Genomic DNA, 17,025 nt, shown 5'->3' with positions numbered 1-17,025 from the left:
GGCCGGGAATGGAGTGAAAGTTCTGGCCACCAGGTGGCACTGGTGGGCATGCGACCAGAGACCCCGCCCAGCTAGCGAAACACCAGGGAGACTGTGAGGAGGAGAGGGCGGGCCCAGGGGGCGGGTTTGCAGAGGCTCTGCCCTCCTGGGCTTTGGTACAAGGCTTTCAGCTTACCTCAGAGAGAGGGCCGCTGGAGGAAGGGGGCAGGAGTCTTCATGCTCACTCCTGACAACTGGGGTGACAGCATGCCAAGGTTAGGGAGACCCTGGCTGTCAGGGGATATGGAGGTAGCAGGGGTAGGCACACCTCTTGTGACTGAAGGAATAACGAGGCTACAAGTGTGGAGAGATGGCGCTTGCTCACTTCTGGGACCAGCTCCCCTACGGCTCGGGCAACAGGCTTTGTCCATCACTTTGGGGTCCTGGGATGAGGTGATGGTTCGGCTATTAGCGTTCTGTGTGCTTTGTGCCCTGAGGGCCTCTGGGCTGGTCCCTTTACTAGGCTGACTCTGGTGGGGTGTAGCGGGAGGTGTCATACAACTCCTACTTCTGCCGTCACTTATGTGTTCATCTTTCAACCTGTACGGAGCCAAGTCTAGGGACACAGAGGTCAGAAACACATGGTCCCTGCATCCAAGGAGCTGAAAGTGTAACGGAGGAGACACAAAGTAAGTAGATCATTGCACACAGTGACAAATGCTGGGGTAGAGTCTTCCCAGGAGGTGCTGGGAACTGTGACTGGGGTCTGGAGGGCGGGTGTGGGTGGGTAGGGCAGGCCTCCGGCGAAGGCGAGTCTCGAAGGATGTGCAGGAGTTGGCCCAGTGAGAAGTCAGAGAAGGACATGTAAGTTCCTGCAGCCTGAAAACAAAGTGCTCGGGGACTGCCCGTGCTTGATATCGCGGAAGCTTGGGGGGTGAGACCGGGAATGGAGAGAAATGACAGGGAGAGGCAGGGCCCGAGAACCAGGGCTCCCCCTAAAGGCAATGGGGAGTTATCGCAGGACTTGATCAAGGATGAGGGGCAATCAGATTGGAATCATACAAAGCTTCAGTCTGGAAGAAGTAAGGAGATGGGAGTTGGCTGCAAGGCAGCCTGTTAGAGACGATTACCAGTAGGAAATGATAGGAAGCTAAGATAGTAGCCATAGAAACATCACCGTCTCTACTTCTCAGTCACCTCCTGGGCTGGCCATCTGTGAGGTTTACAGGCTTGGGGCTCCCAGGTGCAGAGTGGGGAGTCCCCCGGGCTCAAAGATGGGAGGGGCTTCCCTCCTCCTGCTCCTTCACTCCAAGGAAGTGAGTGAGCTAGACCAGCTCTTGCTCTAGGGTGGCTGCCCCTGCTGGGCTTGGGTTGTGGCCTGTGGGTGGGAGTGGAGCAGGGGGTCCAGGAGATCTAAGATAGGGCTGATAAACTGGTGGGGGCGGGGAGGGATGGAGATGGCATTAAGGAAACTTAGGATGGAAGGTAGGAAGGGGGGTTGACCCTCAGTCCTTCCCCAGCTCAGGGTCCTTCTAGACAGAGAGGAGACTAGAACTGTGGGAAGAAACTGATAAAGCTCTCCCTACAGTCTCAACACCAACCAATGGAGAGGACAAGGAGACTGTTGACTTCATCTTGTCTACAGAAGGGCCCAGATCTCCAGAAGTTGAACTCTGCAGGGGAGAGAGAAAATCAGCCACTTGCCACCTGGAAATGCCATTCAGGTCAGCAAGCTGTGAATGTTATCTGGATTATCTCACTCCTTCTAGGTCCCTGGTGGTGTAAGCGCTTTGTGCTTGCCTACTATCTGATGGGTTGGCAGTTCAAACCCACCCAGTAGCACAGCAGAAGACAGGCCTGGCAATCTGCTTCAGCCAAGGTTATAGACAAGAAAACCCAGTGGAGCAGTTCTACTTTGTAACGCATGGGGTTGCAGAATAGGCCCGGTGTGTTACAGCAGTGGGTTGGCTCCACTCCCAGCTGTTGGTGCTGTGCAACCAAGAAAGCTCTCCTGTGCCTATGCGACCGACAGAGACGGTAGGAGGCAACTGGGTTTTCCCGACCAGAGTCTCTCGCTACACCTCAGTTCCATCAACACTGAGAGTGCTGGATATTTGCAGCCCTGATTCGCATCCCCTAGGCCCACACTCCAAGCCTGTGGTGAGGAGGGGGCCAGAGGGCCTGGATGCCCCAGATTCTTCTCACACCCCTGTGGCTCTAGGGCACCCTGCAGAGTTAGTCACACAGGGGTGTCTCCTTGTGAGGGTCTCTTCAATTCTGTAAGACTTTGCCTGGGCTCCTCCTGCCCCCCGGATTGGCATTATAAGGAACTCCCTATAACCCCATCACTCTGTCAGGGGCAAGGGGATATGATTAGGCTATCGTTGTAGGTGGCAGTGGTGCCAATGCTTCACAACTGCTCAGAGACTGGCAACGTGCCTCTCAAACCGTAGTAAGCATGAGAATCATCTGGGGGTGCTTTTCAAATAATGATTCTCAGCCCCTGGACCCCAGGATTCTGACGCAATAGGCTTAGGAATCTGCATTTTTAATAAGTACTTCAGAAGAATCTGACTCAAATGGTCCTCAGAGCTCCCGGACCAGGGGCTGCTCGGAAGGTCTGAGGAGCTCCAATCCCCTGTGGAGGTGGGGGGTTCAGTTCCCAGGCCCACGGCAGGCCTTCTGGGCCACCTCCAGCATTGCTGTCTGTTCGCAGCAGGACCAACTGGGAAGCTTCCTGGTTTAATACAGAGAAGACCAGGCCTGCTGACTGGGATACAGACAGTCATTTACCTGAAATCCAATTCAATCACTTCCCAACTGCTCTGAACTGAGGCCCTTTCCTTCAACTGAAATCGTCCCTCTTAACCAAACTAGCTGAATTGAGGGCTCAGAGGAGAGGAAGGGGCCCTAGTAAGTTGACCGTGGTGGGAAAGGGGATGAAATGCCAAGGTACAGAGCAGGCGGTGTGAGCAGCCCCACAGATTCACTCATTTAACATATTTTACAGAACCTGCTCTGTCTCCCTATTAAAGGTAAGAAACATTCAAATCTTACTTAGACTCTCTGTGTCACCTCCCCTCCCTGTTTTTTCATTTGTAAAAAAGGGGTCCACATTCGTAGGCTTGCAGACAAACTGCAGAATTTGTACATAAGCAGGAATAATGGGCCTGGAGAATTACAGGGTGCTGTTACCAAGCAATACTCATGATTCAAGAAATCCCTGGGTAGAGCAGATGTTTAAGTGCTTGACTACTAGCCGAAAGGTTGACGGTTTGAACCCACCCAGAGGCTCCTCGGAAAACAGGCCTGGAGATCTGCCTCTGAAAGTTCACAGCCTTGAAAACCTTATGGAGCAGCTCTACTCTGCACGCTTGCGGTTGCCATGAGTTGGAATCGTCTCCACAACAAGTAACGATAATTCAGAACATCTCGTGTCTTTGAGTTTCTCTTGAGCCCCCTGGTCTTTCCCAGCCCAACACACCCCCTTCCCCCAGGCCAGCTCCTCCTGGGAGGAAATCTCTGGGCCCTCCAGCCCATAGTTCCCCTTTCTGAATGCGCATAACTGTTAGAGTCTGGTCTGCAGGCTCTTGGACCCTGTCTGGTCCTCGAATTGCTTCTATTTCTCCCCCAGTAAAATGCAGACAGCTGACTTCAGACAGTGGGGTCGGGGAGGTCAAGTGAAAACATGTGCTTGGTGATCAGGGAGCCCCTGTGCAGACTCTTGGGTTGTCCTAGTGTGGATGGACAAAAGGAGTGGGGAGAGCTAAGCCCGTGGTGTGCAGCCCATCCTATGGAGTTGTCTTGGTCATCTCACCTCACTACCTCACTGCCGTCGAGTCGGTCATCTAGTGCTGCTATAACGGAAATACCACAAGTGATGGCTTCAACAAAGAGAAATTTATTCTCTCACAGTCCAGGAGGCTAGAAGTCCAAATTCAGGGTGCCAGCTCCAGGGGAAGGCCTTCTCTCTTTGTCAGTTCTGGGGGAAGGTCCTTGTCATCAATTGTCCTCAGTCGAGGGGCTTCTTAGTGCGGGGACCTGGGGTCCAAAGGATGTGATAGTCTCCTGGCTCTTGTCTCTTGGTAGTATGAAGTTCTCATGTCTCTTTGCTAGCTTCGCTCTTTTATGTCTCAAAAGGGATTGATTTAAGACCAAAACCAAAAAAACCAAACCCACTGCTTTTGAGTTAATTCTGACTCATAGTGACCCTATAGGACAGAGTAGAACTGCCCCATAGAGTTTCCAGGGAGCACCTGGTGGACTTGAACTGCCGACCTTTTGGTTAGCAGCTGTAGCACTTAACCACTATGCCACCAGGGTTTCCTGATTTAAGACACAACCTAATTTTGTAGATTGAGTCATGTCTCATTAATTTAACTCCCACTAATCCTGCCTCATTAACATCATAGAGGTAGAATTTACAACACATAGAAAAACCATATCAGATGACAAAATGGTGGACAGTCACACAATACTGGGAACCATGGCCTAGCCAAGTTGACACACATTTTTGGGGGATACAATTAAATCCATAACAGGGGGTGAACAGAAAAGAATAGCGGATCTCAGTGACAGACTCCCCTAGGAAGGGAAGGGGAGGGGAGGGAAGGCTAGGGGAGGGCAGGGGAGGCTAGGGGAGGGCAGGGAAGAGAGGCCTGTTCTCAGGGAGACTGGGGGCAGAGCCAGACAAGTGAAGCAGTCAGGACTGAGAAAACTCAGATGCCAGGGGACAGGGCAAGAGGAGGAGGGTCACACAGGTGGTCAGACACCTGAATGCCTGCATCCCTGATTTGGCTTGGCATTTAATTTGGTTAGAGCTTTTAATTACCTTACTTGCATACACACCCATATTCATTGCAGCATTATTCACAATAGCAAAAAGATAGAAACGACCTAAGTGCCCACCAACAGATGAACGGATAAACAAACTATGGTACGTACAGACAATGGAACACTACCAAACCATGAAGAACAACGGTGAATCCATGAAACATCTCACGACATGGAAGAATCTGGAGGGCATTATGCTGAGTGAAATAAGTCAATCACAAAAGGACAAATACTGTATGAAACCACTATCATAAAAACACATGAAAATGTTTCAACACAGAAAGAAAATCTTTGATGGTTAAGAGGGAAGGGAGAGGTGGGGAGGGAAAAACACTAACTAGGTAGTAAAAAAAAAAAAAAATTTTTTTTTTTTAGGTAGTAGATAAACGGTAACTTTGATGAAGGGTAAGACAATACGCAGTACTGAGGAGTCAGCACAACTTGACCAAGGCGAAGTCATAGACTCTTCATAGATACATCCAAACGCCCTGAGGAACCGCGTTACTGGTCTGAGGGCTGGGACCATGGTCTTGGGGGACATCTAGCTCAAATGGCATAACATAGTTTATAAAGAAAATGTTCTATATCCAACTTTGGTGAGTAGTGTCTGGAGCTTTAGCCTGAGAGTGGCCATCTAAGATACATCTATTGGTCCCATCCCAGCTGGAGCAAAGGAGAATGAAAAAACCAAAGACACAGGGAAAGGTTAGTCCAAAGGACTAATAGACCACAACTACGACAACTTCCACCAGACTGAGACCAGAACAACTAGGTGGTACCCGGTTACCACAACCAACTGTTCTAGCAGGGATCACAATAGAGGGTCCTGGACAGAGAGGGAGAAAAATGTAGGACAAAATTCAAATTCCTCCCCCCACCCTCAAAAAAAAGAGACCACACTTGCTGGTCTGACAGAGACTGGAGAAACCCGGAGAATATGGCCCCCAGACACCCTTTTAACTCCAAGCTGAAGTCACTCCTGAGGTTTACCCTTCAATCAAAGATTGCAGTGATTAAAGCAATAGACTGCTAACCAAAAGCTTGGCAGTTTGGAATCGCCAGCGGCTCCGCAGGAGAAAGATGCGGCAGTCTGCTTCTGTAGAGATTTACAGCCTTGGAAACACCATGGGGTCACTATGAGTCAGAATCGACTCAACGGCGGTGATTTTTTTTTTTTAATAGGGCCAACAATAACACACATGAGGGACTGCTTCATAGTTCAATCACGTGTACGAGACTAACGGGCACACCAGCCCAAGAGCAAAGATGAGAAGGCAGGAAGGGACAGGAAAGCTGGACAAGTGAAAACAGGGAAGCTGCGGTGGAGAAGGGGAGAGTGTTGACACGTTGCAGGGTTGGCAACCAATGTCACAAAACAATTTGCGTATTAACTGTTTAGTGAGAAACTAATTTGCTCTGTAAATTTTCACCTAAATCACACACACACACACACTGCCTTACTTGCCACTTGGTGCCTCAGTTTCCCCTTTTTAACAACAAAGACAGTGACCACTTGGGTCTACACATCACTGCTGGTCCATTGGTCCTTAAGATGACTATGGAGGGTGGTAATAAATGCCAGCCCTGGGTCCTTATTTTCCTTGCTCTTATCTAACCAGGAGACATCCCAAACTACCAGGAACAAGAACCCAAGGGAACAGAGCAACTTTTAGGTGGGAGGCCGGGCTGCATCTTCTGCAGTGAACATAACTCATAGGCCTGGACCTGATCCTGCCTCTGCTACTCAGCTGTGGCCTTGGACAAACCCATTCACACCAGGAATTGCTTTTCTCCTCTGCCAACAAGGGAGTTGGACAAAAAACAACCCTAAAGCTCCTTCAAACACCTACCTTCTATGAAGTAGCTGGGGATACTCTCCAGGACGTGCCCAATCATCATTTCTTGGGCTCCTTTCCCTCCCTTGTTTCCTCTTAGGTTAAAGTCAAAAGTGCTTCTTATAGAAAATGCCCTCCTTCCGCTTTTCTGTCCAGGCTCAGAGGCCTCCCCAAAAGCAATTTACTACTTGGTGAGATGAATAGCCTTCAAATAAATATTAAGATCCCAATCCCACCAGGAGTTAAGTGTAGTCAGGGATTGTCAAGGAATATTCCTGCTGGCCTTCACTACAAGCCTCAGGGGACAGGATGGACATCTAGGTGGGGATCAGGGGCAGATTAACTAGTAAACACAGTGTGCACTGGCTTGCATTGAGCAAGGTCCGCTCAGGCTTAATTGTATTTACTTGCTAATCTGTGGTGAGCAATTTCACATGGGTTTCACCAGGTCTTTGACATGGTGGGGGACAGGTGAAATGTGCACTGCAGATTGGTGGAAAGGCACAACTGGGCTCCTCTGTACATTGCTTATTGGGTATTCTAGCCCTGGGGGGATGGAGCCATGTGTGGTCTCCCCACAAGGTCCCTGGCAGTTGGGTGCCAGGGCACACCTCTCCCAGGGAGACCCTATCTTCTTCCCCTTCTGGCATAAAGATATCTCTATGTCTATCTCCCTGTCACCCAAAGAGGAGAGATCAGGGAGGGTGGGTGTGGGGCTGTGCTTCAAATTCAATCTCTGCTCCTAAATGAGACCATAAACCCATTGCCATCAAGTTGATTCCAACTCATAGCAACCTATATGACAGATTAGAACTGCCCCATAGGGTTTCCAAGGCTGTAGACTTTAAGGAAGCAGACTGCCACATCGTTCTCCCATGGAGTGGCTTGTGGGATTGAACCGTCGACCTTTTGATTAGCAGCTGAGTGCTTAACCACCTTGCTACCAGTGAGACCATACAAGTCAGAATTTCCCAAGACAGCCCTATCAGCCCTACATGCAACTATCCTTTCCCATGTGTTTCATTATGACTGTAATTCAGAAGAGAAGCCTAAATAAATTGCAAGTGCCTAATTGAAATCAGGAAACATGGCTACAGCACGTAAACACAGGACCCCTGTTCAGGCCCAGTTTCACCTGGTGTCACATGTTCTGCAGTACTGGACACCCCAAATACCACGGGGTATTGGGTGTCAGGAAATACTCCCTAAAATGAGAGAGGCCAAGAGGGAGGCTCATTTTGGGGGTTCAGCTCCTGAGTCTCATCCGCCCAGAGCTGTGCTGGGCAGAGCCATGTTGGAGCCTGGACACAAAAGGAAAAATCAGTGATACTGATCCTGTCTTTATTTAAATTTTTTATATTTTGTCCATAAAGGACTTTTTGAAATTAATTTAGATTTTTAAAAAATATTGCATTCAAGTATTATTTATCTCGATGACTGAGTTTTTTGGCACCATCTTAAATTTTGTGTCCAACGCAACTGCTTCACCCACCTTACCATAGTCCCAGCCCTGGCTCAGAGAGCCAGGGGAACCTATGGCCAGAGACCCCGAAAGGGATCCATACAACTCTCCCTGCTAAATGGAAGTTGTCCCAGAAAGATTGGAGGGTCGTTGGGAGGGTGGGCCATCTGCTCCAGTTATGTTTCTTCAGTGAAAGAGAATGACTGCACATTCAAAGCCAGGAAAGGATGAATGCAGTATGTGCCCTGTCTCAGCTATGTCACATAGACCTGATGAAGACAAAAACCATGATATGAGCATGCTTTGGAAGTAGTGACGCTATCAAATGTTGTAATAAAAGCCAAGTGATATTGTTATTACTGCTGTAAACTGTCAACCCTGCTCACTGGGTCCACTCACAATGCCAAACTGTGGAGCCAAGGTCCAGGGTGGCCAATAAAACTATGCTTCCACACGGGCAGCGCATGGGACAGCAGTCTACTCACCTAGAGAAGAGGCGGAGCAATGTCAGCTCCAACTATGGCGCTCGTCCCCTTGGCCAGAGGGTCACTTCCTGCAGCCAACACAAGGCTGAAGGTCTACATGCACCCCTCTAGTGCCACAGCTGAGAGGCCCCATTACCTCCCCACTGGGAAAAGGTAGAGAAATGGGTTGGTGAGGTGCCACACAGTGCCCATGCATGAGCAGAGCAGAAGTTACTGTGTGCCCAGAACAAGGAGGGAGGCTCCCTGATAAGGAGAAGAAGCTGGGTGGGAAAGGTTGTTTCCAGACTCCATTATCAGGGCCCAAGGTGTCTGATTCGGTGGTCCAGGTGGGGGTTGGAAAGTGATGCAACTGACCGCTTTCCCCATTTCCCACCACTCTTATCCTTTCTTTCCATTTTTTTCTGTTTAGCAGACGATTCAAACTAGGTAACTCCCTAGTTTGGTGAACATAAACTTTTTTTTTTTTTCCCTAGCAGATTTTTTAACCTCTTGGATTATGTTTTTCTTTAGCTACTAATTAAATTACTTTGCACTCCTTGAACACAGGCATCGCTTCATGAGTATTCTGCCTAGGTGACAGGGAAAGTCTGCCTAGAATAATCCACAAAGGGGAGGATCCATATTATTGGTTGGAATTAACTGAGAATGGATTAGAGTCATTTCTAGATTTCACCTTGAGTCAGGTAGCTTCACTGAATTGATGAACGTGATGTAAACCTCTTCCAGGACTGAGAAAGAAATCAGCAACGTTGGGCATACTGTCTGTCTAGCCTGTGTCCCCTGGCTTCTGCCTCTTTTGAAGGTGGGAAAGTTTAGCACTAACGTCATTTATGAGTTGAATGCCTTCCATGGACAACATATTGATTATAAAAAACAGTTTCTGATGCTGAGTTATTCACAATCATTTTTTCAGGAACAGGTAAGGCAGGTGGTGAAATAGGTGAGTCAGAGTCATGCAACCTTGGGTTAACATTTCAAGTGGGCACACCGCTGCTTCAACCATTCAAATACCGCTTCACCTCTCCCATCACAGACACACGCTATTTTCCATTTCTGGGCTTTCTTCTCCTCTGTGATGGGTGAAACCCAGTCACCCATCAGTCCTGATCCCTGAGGCCTCCACCTTTGTCATCTAGTTGGCCAAGGCTGCTGAGGGTACTGTACTCTTTTGTCAACCCCTTAAGGGAATATCATACTATTTGGGGCTAAATGTCTCCCTAACCTAGGCTTATGGGCTAATTCCTCCAACTCAATAATATTTTCATCAACTGAACTCCTCCCTCCCTCTCACCTGCTCCTGGTTCAGTGTTGAGGGCCACACCAATGAGAGTGTCCTGCTGCCTGGGATTCTTAGTGTAGCCTCAACTGCGAATTAGTTACATTTCCTCTTTTATCTCACACCATGATTCTCTTCTCAGTTCACAACAAATTGAGGACTTAGCCCCTCAAGTGGTTTTCCACCAGTTTTGATTTCCACTATCTCCCCTTAGCTGGGGAGCCCTTTTCCAATTCACTCTGAAGCCTTTGTGCCACCACAACAAAGAAGGTGGTTCCTGATGTATTCTGATCCAGGTGGTTGACATCCCTGTAACTAGAGGTTACTTTTCCATATGGTTCTGGAGTTCACATTTCTATATGGTTTGGGATTTCATGAGGTCAATGGGTATATTATTTCAGAGCTGAATTTACCAATTTGCCCCTCAGGGCCTAATACCCCTCATCAAAGATGTGATGGGGTAAAGTTATAAATGCAAATATTAAAGTCTACTAACTTAAATAATTGGGTAGAACATTATTTGTTGGCAAGAGTGTGAATTTTAGGGGGAAAAAAATCAATTTTTGGAGGTTTTAGAGGCTTTTCTCTTCTGGGGGTGAGGAGGAAGAATTAAGGCAGCTATAAGGGTGTTTGGAAACCCTGGTGGCGTAGTGGTTAAGTGCTACGGCTGGTAACCAAAGGGTCGGCAGTTTGAATCTGCCAGGCGCTCCTTGGAAACTCTATGGGGCAGTTCTACTCTGTCCTATAGTCGGAATCGACTCGATGGCTCTGGGTTTGGTTTTTTGGTTCGTAAGGTATTTAACATCAAAGTGAAGCACATGTCTCTGAGTTCTCAGGTTCATTTAAGAATTAGTCAGTTTCTTTCTCTTTTTGCCAGTCCAGTAAGATAGATATTCATGGCAGGTCGTAGCCTTAACTCTTCCACCAGAGTTATATACATCATCAACATATTTGACCTCAACCTAACAGTCTCTTGTTCCTTACGTATCTTATGTCAGCCAACAGTCAAGTGGCTGACATAAATATTTCTGAGAAGCTAAGCATCTAAGTTGATAAGTTTGATCAAATTTTATCTCTGGTTAAAATTCATGGGCCATGAATCTGGCCAAATGTCTACCAGTTTGACTGAATACTGCTGAAAGGCAACCCCGTTATAAATCCCGGAAATACATCGTATAAATTCTGAACAGACTTCGCCCACATAGAATCTAAGCATCAGTGCTGCACATTAATTAATGGTTGCTTTATTTCCTCTTTGCCTCCTGATGTCTTTGAAATACATATTTTAGACTTCAGCTGTTTACAAACCTGCTCTTTCCTGGTGAGAACTGGGGGTAAAGGAAGTAGAGGGAGAAGTAGTTACATTTGAAAGGTAACATTTTGTTACAAAAGAACCATTTTTTGTTGCTATCTCTGATTACCTAAAAAACACAATTTTTAAAAAATATGTAATAACTATATATTCATTGCAGAAGACTTGGAAAAAATTACCAGCAGAAAGTGAAAACAAAATGCTCTTGTAATTCCAACAATCAGGATGAACTATTGTTAATATTTTGGAATATGCTTTTCAGTCTTTTTTTTCTAACCACTAAAAAAAAAAAAAACCACTGCTGTCGATTCCAACTCATAGTGACCCTATAGGACAGAGTAGAACTGCCCCATAGAGTTTCCAAGGAGCACCTGATGGATTCAAACTGCTGACCTTTTAGTTAGCAGGCATAGCTCTTAACCCCTATGCCACCAGGGTTTCCTTTCTAACCATATATACATATACATATAAATAAGTATTAAGGAAAAAGTACATATATTTATTACACACACACGTAAGGATTATCTGCTTCTGTCTTTAAGAGGATGGTAGAATTCATCTCAAAGAAGTTTTTTATTTGTTTTTAATCTAGAGACATTCGTGATGGTCCTTATAATGTATAAATGGTGGACACCTCTCACTCTCACTCCTTTCCAGGGATGGAAAGAGAAAGTGAAACTAGAAGAGGATTGAATTGCCCCCCAACGAAAACAGGAGGAAATTTTATTTGTGGGCAGGTCAAGAGATGAGGGGGTGATGAACTCAGAAATAGGGAAAAGGAGTTCATGTGAGGGCAGGAATTGAGGAGAAGCTTCAGCAACACCGAAAAGGGTAGGAGTCTCTGGAGGAACACAGCCAGCGAGTACGTCCCTGTGGCAGGGATGCCTGGTGGTACCTTGAAGTGGTTTGCTGCCCTGTGCTGTAATGTAAAGTACAGATAGGCCCGATTTCTGATGGTGTTTTGTTCCTAACTGTTGTAAGTCAGTTTTGACTTAAGTCATATACCTCCTTTTTTTGTTTTTTAGTTTTCATTATTGCCTTTTATTATCAGTATCTTTAGAAAGCCGATCTTTGAACATCTGCGCGTGAACAACTGAGAACATCAGTAAATTACACGCTGCAACATTGTATGTAGTACCTGTTACTAACTATAACCAAGAAAACACAAACCCCTGTCATGGAGTTGATTTCGACTCATAACGACACCACAGGACAGAGCAGAACTGTCCCATAGGGTTTCCAAGGAGCAGCTGGTGGATTCGAACTGACAACCTTTTGGTTAGCAGCCAAAGGCTTAACCACTGCTCGTAAGTGGAGTTCATAGTAATTTGAATACATTGTAAATCAGGAACTGCCTGTACTCCACTACTCAATCCTCCAGTAAAAGTATCTTGTTGACAACACCCTTGTGCTAGTGTTGGTTTGGCTGAAATGAAGCACTGAATAAAGTATGGTGGGCATGAAAGCAAAGGAGCTGGGAGGCTGAGGCTAGTCGGGGACAACAGTGGGAACCAGGGTATATACCATGGACATAGCTTGCAGTAAGTTTTTTCCATTTAGTAAAACAGGCGTCAGCAGCCTGTCCTCATATCATTACGTAATCTTCCATAACACATGGTACCCGACCCTATGTTTATCGCACCCTTTCAAATACTAGAATTTTCAGTGGCACAGTTAAAGGGATTAAAAGACTCAAAACAACATGAACTAGATCAGCAGTATTTATGGCACGACTGTTAAGGCAGTAAAATAGTACCTATAGTCTCTCCTCCCCAGAGTCTAGGCAGAGACACTAGCGGCAGAGAGGAGAGAACCTGCTCCCAGTTTACACATGTAATGCTGCAAAAAACTTCTTTGTACCTGAGTGTTGGCGTACCTGGGTGGTGCAAATAGTTAACATGTTTGGCTACTAACCGAAAGGTTGGAGGGTCAAACCCACCCAGAGGAGAAAGGCCTATAAGCGCAGTTGTACCCTGACAGAGTCTCCACTCAATGGCACCATAATTTTAGTTATGATGTTGTCATGGATTGAATTGTGTCCCCCCAAAATATGTATCGACTTGGCTAGGCCATGATTCCCAATATTGTGTGGTTGTCTGCTATTTTGTGATCTGATTATGCTCCGTTTTGTGATGCGTTGTAAATCCTAGCCTCTATGCCTGTGGTTACGGTCCCATTTGGGAATGAGCTGTCTGTTATGTTAATAAGGCAGGATTAGGTCAGATTTATGAGGCTTAGAGAAGGATACAGCACCCTTACTCAGGTCACAGCCTTGATCTGATGTAAGGGGAGTTCCCCTGGGGGTGTGGCCTGCATCACCTTTTATCTTACAAGAGATAAAAGGAGAGAGAAGGGAGCAGAGACAAGGGCCTCCTACCACCAAGAAAGAAGAGCTGGGAGTGGAGAATGTCCTTTGGACCCAGAGTTTCTGATCTGAGAACCTGCTAGATCCAGGGGAAGATTGACGACATGGATCTTCCTCCAGAGGCAACAGAGAAATCTTTCCACTGGAGCTGGTGCCCTAAATTCGGACTTCTAGCATCTTAAACCGTGAGAGAATAAGTTTCTGTTTGTTAAAGCCCTCCACTTATGCTATTTCTATTATAGCAGCACTAGATAACTAAGACAGGTGTTTAGGGTCTAAGAGGAGTTTTAAATTTTCATGCAAATTTTATCTATGAATTCTGTATTTAGTGTTATAGTTTTAAAAATGTCTCCAAAGACAAGATCATATTTATATGTTTTTGTTTAGTTCTTTCATGATTTCATTTTTTTTTTTTTTAACATTCAACTCTTTAATCCATTTGGAATTTATATTGATATAAGGAATGAGGTGGGTTTTTTTTACTTTTTCTCCTAAAGGTTAACCAATTAGCTCAACACATTTTTTAGAATAGCCCATCTTTCTCCACCTCTATATTACACTGCTGTTGTTAGCTGTCATCAAGTTGCCCCCTCCTTCCTCATGGACAACAGGATTGGACCATTGTAACCCATAGGGTTTTCATTAGCTGACTTTTTGGAAGAAGATCACCAGGCCTTTCTTCCTAGTCTGTCTTAGACTGGAAGCTCCAACGAAACCTGTTCAGCATCACAACAACATGAAAGCCTCCCCTGACAGAGGGGTGGTGGCTGTACTTAAGGTGCTCTGCCCAGGAATGGAACCAGAGTCTCCTGCATGGAAGGTGAGATTTCGGCCTCTGAACCACTGCTGCCCCAACCTACATGATACTAAAACGTTTGCCATACAGTCGATTCTGACTCATAGCAACACTAGAGACTGAGTAGAACTGCCTCATAGGGTTTCCAAGGAGTGGCTGGAGGATTCAAACTACCAACCTTTTGGTTAGCAGTCTGAGCTCTTAACCGCTGGGCCACCAGGGCTCCTACATTATACTAAAAAAAAAAAAAAAATACTAGATTATATTAAATGCTCATATGTACTTCGCTCTGTGCTTCTCTGGCAGACACTGATAACTGTACATCTCAATTTTCCATCTCCCCTTCATCTGTACTAGTAGAGCTTCCAGATTTTTCTGGGCATATGGTTCCCCCAGATCAACACTATATTTCCCAGCCTCCTTTCCTACTAGGTATGACCATGTGACAATGTTCTGGCCATTGAGATAAAAGGGGAATGTTGTGTGTCCCAACATGTCTTGAATGATAGAACCCACACCCTTCTCCACCTGTTTTCCTCCTTTCTGATGGCTGTAATGTAAATGTGATGACAGGAACTTTAGCAGCTATCTTGGACCATGAAGTAAAGTAACTTAGTGAGCATTATTGCAAAACAGAAAAAGTCTTGGTCCCTGAGGAGTTCTTGAAGATTTTCTGTCAGCTTCGCATCGCTTATCTTTAGACTTCTAATAAATGAAAGAAAAATAAACTTCTCCTTGAAGTCATTGTTATGTTGTTTTTTATTGGTCATTGCAGCTGAATCTAACCCTAACTGATGGAGCTTCCTATTAGGTGCCATCGGCCTATCTGCATATTCATGCAACAAGGCTGTGCAATTTGATTTTAACATTGTAACACATCTTATGGAAACCCTGGTGGCGTAGTGGTTAAGTGCTACAGCTGCTAACCAAAAGATCGGCAGTTCAAATCCGCCAGGCGCTCCTTGGAAACTCTATGGGGCAGTTCTACTCTGTCCTACAGGGTCGCTATGAGTCGGAATCGACTCGACGGCACTGGGTTTGGTTTGGTTTAACACATCTGAATACGTGACAATGGCAATGCTTCCTTTTCTTCTTTTTCAATATTTTCTTGACTCATTCTTTTATTTTTTGTTGTGCATTTTATGATAATTATGTTGTTTTGCAAACAAAAGAGTCCCTTTGGGATTTTGATTGAAATTGCGTTACATTTATGAATTAATAGGGATGCATTAACAACGCTGCAATATTGAATCTTATCATCTGGAAATATGATATGCATCTTAGCTATCTAGTGTTGCTATAACAGAAATAGCACAAGTGGATGGCTTTAACAAAGAGAAATGTATTGTCTCACAGTCTAGTAGGCTAGAAGTCCAAATTCAGGGCCTCAGCTCCAGAAGGCTTTCTCTGTCAGCTCTGGAGGAAGGTCCTTCTCATCAATCTTCCCCTGGACTAGGAGCTTCTCTGTGCAGGAACCCCTGGTCCAAAGGACGCGCTCTGCTCCCGGTGCTTCTTTCTTGGTGGTATGAGGTTCTCCCCTCTCTGCTCCTTTCCCTTTCCTTTTGTCTCTTGTAAGATAAAAGGTGGTGCAGGGCATACCTCAGGGAAACTCCCTGGACATTAGATCAGGGATATGACCTTAGTATGGGTGTTACAGTCCTACCCTAATCCTCTTTAACATAAAATTACAATCACAAAATGGAAGATAACCACACAATACTGGGAATCATGGCCTAACCAAGTTGACACATATTTTGGGGTGACAAAATTCAATCCATGACAATATGTCTCTTTCAAAATTTTCTTTCATATTCCTCAACATAGGTTTATAATTTTTCTTCATATAGATTCTCTATACTTCTTTTCTATATTTATTATTGGGCATCTTATTTTTTTATTGTTTATTTAATAATGGCATTTATTCCTTAAATTATTAATGCAAGTATACAGTTGAATTTTGCAAATTTATAGTGTAGAAGGAAAACTAATAAAACAAAAATAACTCAGCTACTTCTGCCTCCTAAGGGAGTGCCATAACTCATCTCTGGAGTTTGTGGTTCTCTGTCTTAAGTAAACACGGCAGGGGGCCTTTCTGGTGGGGAAAGTCAAAGCCTGGTGTTTGGTCTGGCCAGACTCAAAGAAGCCTGAATGACTCTGTCTCATAAAGTGAGAAGTATTTTAAAAATGTCTGCAGGCAGGCTGGGTGGGTGGAGAAGGGCCACGACCAGGAAGGTGAGAGGCGTGTGAGGAACGTCTAGAGAGGGTGGAAGAAAAAGGACAAAGAGGTCTGAGATGCTGGTGTGGCCAAGTACCTAAGGGGGGACATGGCCAGTGACAAAGTCCACATGTTTAGGAACGAAGAATACATTTTTAGGACAGCGATGCCTTATATTCAACGTTATGTGGTCACCTACACTGTTCTGCAATAAATATGCCTCTCTGCTTTCCCAGCTGCTTCTGATAAAAGTCTGCTGTATAAAATGGGCTGGATTAATTGTGCATCAGTGAAAGAAAGAATAGGGGCAGTGACCAGTGTGGGGTTAAAAGGTATAGGAAGAATAAAATTATTATGAGAGGCAAGTTAGGAGCGAAGAGTAAGAATCCAGGGAAAACTGGATGATACAGTAAGAGCTAGCCATGAAAAATATAAAGTCCCCTGAGAATACCGTTAGATTTGGAGGT

The 17,025-nt window shown here is 45.6% G+C and overlaps 1 long non-coding RNA gene across 1 annotated transcript in view; it reads left to right on the top strand.

Annotated features, from left to right (window-relative positions):
• Positions 1 to 213: 213 nt before the first annotated feature.
• The window catches only part of LOC126071783 (uncharacterized), a 36,020-nt gene continuing 19,208 nt past the window's right edge, over positions 214 to 17,025 (top strand). Inside the window, exons 1-2 of the long non-coding RNA XR_007516379.1 lie at positions 214 to 668; positions 1,568 to 1,703. This is a non-coding gene — a long non-coding RNA (uncharacterized LOC126071783). The remainder of the gene's footprint in view (positions 669 to 1,567; positions 1,704 to 17,025) is intronic.

Source organism: Elephas maximus, chromosome 3 (genome assembly GCF_024166365.1).
Source record: "Elephas maximus indicus isolate mEleMax1 chromosome 3, mEleMax1 primary haplotype, whole genome shotgun sequence".
NCBI lineage: Eukaryota > Metazoa > Chordata > Mammalia > Proboscidea > Elephantidae > Elephas > Elephas maximus.
Note: the sequence above shows the minus strand (reverse complement) of the source record. Positions and strands in the feature narration are given on the sequence as shown.